A 4,126-nucleotide genomic window follows, 5' to 3' on the forward strand; every position below is an offset into this window, starting at 1 on the left:
GTATTTAGACTATTTATACTTACTGTGGTTATTGATATGCCCAAGTTTAAATGTACCACTCTGCTGTTTGTTTTCTATTTGTCCCATCTGTTCTTTGTTTTTACCACTTTTTCTCATTTATCTTGGATTAATTGTTGTTTATTATTCTACTTTATCTCCTTTGTTAGCTTGTAAGCTATACCTCTGTTTTGTTGTTAGTGGTTGTTTTAGGATTTATAGTATACATCTTTAATGTGTCACTATATACAATCAATAATTATTGTATCATTTAGTGTATAGTACAAGAATGTTAAAATAGTTTACTTCTATTTCCCCTCTTAGTCTTTGTGCTATTGTTGTCAGATATTTTACTTCTAAATATGGTATTTAGATATTTACCTATAAATATGTTATTAACCCCACCATACATTATTATTATCTTTGCATAAAAAAATTATCTTTCAAAGAGATTGTTAAAATAAGGGGCTTTTTAAGTCTTCTTTTTTCCTTCCTTTGTGTAGATGCATATGTTCATCTGGTATCATTTTCCTTCTGCATAAAGTATGTCCTTTAACATTTCTTGTAGTGCAGGTGTGGTGGTGATTTCTGTATGCTGATAATAAATTTTTTATTTTGCCTTTGTTTTTGAGAGATATCTTTTCTCAGCATGGAATTCTATGTTGACCGATTTTTTTCTTTCAGTACTTTAAAGATGTTGCTCCAGTGTCTTCGTGCTTGCTTTGTTTCTGATGAGAAATCAGCTGTCATCCTAATCTTTGTTCCTCTGCATGTAACGCGCCTCTGTCTTAAGATTTTCTCTTTATCCCAGTTTTTAAACAATTTGATTATGATATGCCTTGGTGGAATTTTCTTTATGTTCTTGTGCTTGGAGTTCATAGAATTTCTTGGATCAGTGGGTTTTAAGTTTTCATCAAATTTGGAAAATTTTTAGCCATTATTTCTTCAAGTATTTTTATGCCCCCTCCTGGTTTGGTGACTCCAATTACACACATATTAAGTTGTGTGAAGCTTTTCAACAGTTCACCAGTTTTCTGTTTATTTTTCCTGTGTTTTCTTTGACTATTTCATTTGTATTGTTTCTATTCCTGTGTCTTCCAGTTTACTAATATTTTCTTTTGCAGTGCCTAATCTTTGTTGTTACCATTGTTAATTCTATTCAATGTCCTCTTCATCCCAGACGAGCTTTTTTCTTTCTCTGGATTTTTTTTTTTTATTTTAAATTTATTTATTTATTATTTATTTTTGACTGCATTGGTTCTTCGCCGCTGCGTGCGGCTTTCTCCAGTTGCAGCGAGCGGGGGCCACTACCCGCCGCAGCGCACAGGCCTCTCACCGCGGTGGCCTCTCCCGCTGCGGAGCACAGGCTCCAGGCCAGTGGGCTTCAGTAGTTGTGGCACGCGGGCTCAGCAGCCGTGGCTCATGGGCTCCAGAGCGCAGGCTCAGCAGCTGTGGCACACGGGCCCAGTTGCTCCATGGCACGTGGGATCTTCCCGGACCAGGGCTCAAACCCGTGTCCCCTGCATTGGCAGGCAGACTCCCAACCACTGCGCTGCCAGGGAAGCCCTGGATGTTTGACTTAGATTTTCTTTATACTGTCCATATCTCTCCCTAACATGCTCAACCTTTCTTCATCCTTCTCGAACATATGGGATATAGTTATGACAACTGTTTTAATATCCTTGTCTGCCAATTTATCATCTGTGTCATCTCTGTGTCTGTTTCTATTGATTGGTTTTTCTCCTCATTATGGGTTCCTACTTCTTTGCATGCCTGGTAACTTTTTTATTAGATACCAGATTTTACTTTTTTGGGAGGTGCTGGGCATATTTGCATCCTTTAAATATTCTTGATCTTTGTTCTGAAACACAGTTGAGTTGGAAATAGTTTGGTCCTCTGGAGGCTTGCTTTCCAGTTTTCTTAGACTGGAGCAGAGCAGCCTGTAATCCTGGTATAATTTGACACTTTACAGAAGCGATACTCTCTGGATATTCTACTTTTGCCCTGGTATTTTGAGGCTTTTCCACTCTGACTGGTGGAAACACAAAATACTCCTTATCTGTGCTCTCGGGCTTGTTATGCTTGCTCTTTTTCAGTAGATCTTTCCCCAGCCTTGAGTAGTTTCCTCACATGCATGTGCTGATCTGTACTCAGCTGAAGACTTATGGAGAAACCTTTACTGATCCCTGAAGCACTCTCTCCTGGAAGCTCCCTCTCTCTCCTCCCATACTCTGCAAATTCTAGCCACTTGACCTTCCCAAGTCCTCAACTCTGTCCTTTCGTCTAATAGAGACAACCCAGCTCTGGTTGGATTCCTCCAACCTGGGAAATCTCTCAAGACAGCAAGATGGGGAAAGCATCCAGCTCATCTCATTTGTTTTCCTTCTTTTATGACTCTCCTGTGATGTCTGTTTTCCAATATTTGAGCATCACTGTTTGATATATATATTTGAAGATAAGATGATAAATCCAGTCTGTTACTCCATCTTGACCGGAAGCAGATGTTGAGATTATGAATCTTTTAATATTCCACATGACAAAATGGGAGATACAAATAAAGTACTTCTAGCAGATGCTACATACTGAAGGACAAATATTGTCTCAAGGAAAAGCACGTGTACAATTATTTGAGATGTGAGATGAGCTACCTGCTTTTTTCATAAAATTCTACTTTTACTTGAAAGAATAATTGACTGATATCCTGATTATTCAGACTTGATTATTTGGCAGACATTTGTTTGAAAATGAATAAAGTGTGCCTAGGCCTTCAAGGACAATGACAGTATTTGTTGTCAGTGATAAAACTGCATCTTTCAAGTGAAAACTGGAATTTTGGAAAACTTGTATCTGCTACCATAAGCTTGACAGTTTCCTGACATGTAACAACTTTTCTGACAAAGTCAGTTATTTTAACAAATGTGATTTTTAAAATAATTTATAATAAAGTGTTCAACATTTGGAATATCTGTATAACTCAGTGAACCAATGTTTTGCAAATGCTCCATGCCCAATCACAGAGAAAAGGTCCATTCAAAGTATAAGAGAGACCAATGGATTTTAATGTAATGGAGTAAAAATGTTTATTTATACAGTTTCATATTCTGCATTACAACTAACTTTTATGACATTATTATTTGTCATGTTTTGTTTTAATAACAAAAAAGATTATCCATAATTATCTGAAGAGGTGATTAAAATACTCCTTCCTTTTCCTACTACATGTCCATGTGAGGCTGCATTTTCTTCATATACTTCAACCAAAATAACATGTCATAGCAGATTGAATGCATAAACAAATCCAGTTGTTTTCTAATAAGTCAGTAACATTTTTTAAATGTTAAAAAATGCCAATCTTCTCATGAAATCCTTTATGTTTTAGAAAGCGTAACAACTTTTTTCATAAAAATGTTATTAACTTGTAATGCTTTTGTTGTTTTAAAATAAATCCATAATTAAATATTTATAAAATGCCTGTTTTAATTTTCAATACAATAAATATTAATAGACATAATCCACGTAAACAAAAGCTATTAGAGGCCCTCAATAACTGTTACTAATGTAAAGGAGTAAAACATTTGATAACTCCTGTGTTAATGCTATTTTACCCAGGAGAGCTAAAACATTAAGCCAATGGTTTTAACTACATATTGGAATCATCTAAAAAGCTTTTTTTTTTTTTTTTTAAATGAAGATGCCTGGTGCTCGCTTCGGCAGCACACATACTAAAATTGGAACAATACAGAGAAGATTAGCATGGCCCCTGCGCAAGGATGACACGCAAATTCATGAAGCGTTCCGTATTTTTAGCTGCGAGGTCATCGGAATCCCAACCCTTGCCCTCATCTGGAACAAGGTTAAAAGGGGTCACTATGGAGTTCAAAGAGCAGAACTCTTGCCTGGTGACCGAGGCAACCTGGCCATTCAGACCCGGGGTGGCCCAGAAAAGCATGAAGTAACTGGCTGGGTGCTGGTTTCTCCTCTTAGTAAGGAAGATGCCGGAGAATATGGGTGCCACGCATTCAATTCCCAAGGACAAGCTTCGGCATCAGCAAAAATTACAGTGGTTGAAGCCTTACATGAAATACCAGTGAAAAAAGGTGAAGGTGCTGAGCTGTAAACCTGCAGAATA

General features: G+C 37.1%; 1 non-coding gene across 1 annotated transcript; it reads left to right on the top strand.

Moving 5' to 3' along the window:
* The first annotated feature begins 3,695 nt into the window (after window positions 1–3,695).
* On the top strand, window positions 3,696–3,802 carry LOC132347143 (U6 spliceosomal RNA). Its single transcript, XR_009497100.1, has one exon. It is a non-coding gene; the product is annotated as a U6 spliceosomal RNA (small nuclear RNA).
* The last annotated feature ends 324 nt before the right edge of the window (window positions 3,803–4,126 follow it).

The sequence above is a fragment of the Balaenoptera ricei genome, chromosome 13, assembly GCF_028023285.1.
Source record: "Balaenoptera ricei isolate mBalRic1 chromosome 13, mBalRic1.hap2, whole genome shotgun sequence".
Lineage (NCBI taxonomy): Eukaryota > Metazoa > Chordata > Mammalia > Artiodactyla > Balaenopteridae > Balaenoptera > Balaenoptera ricei.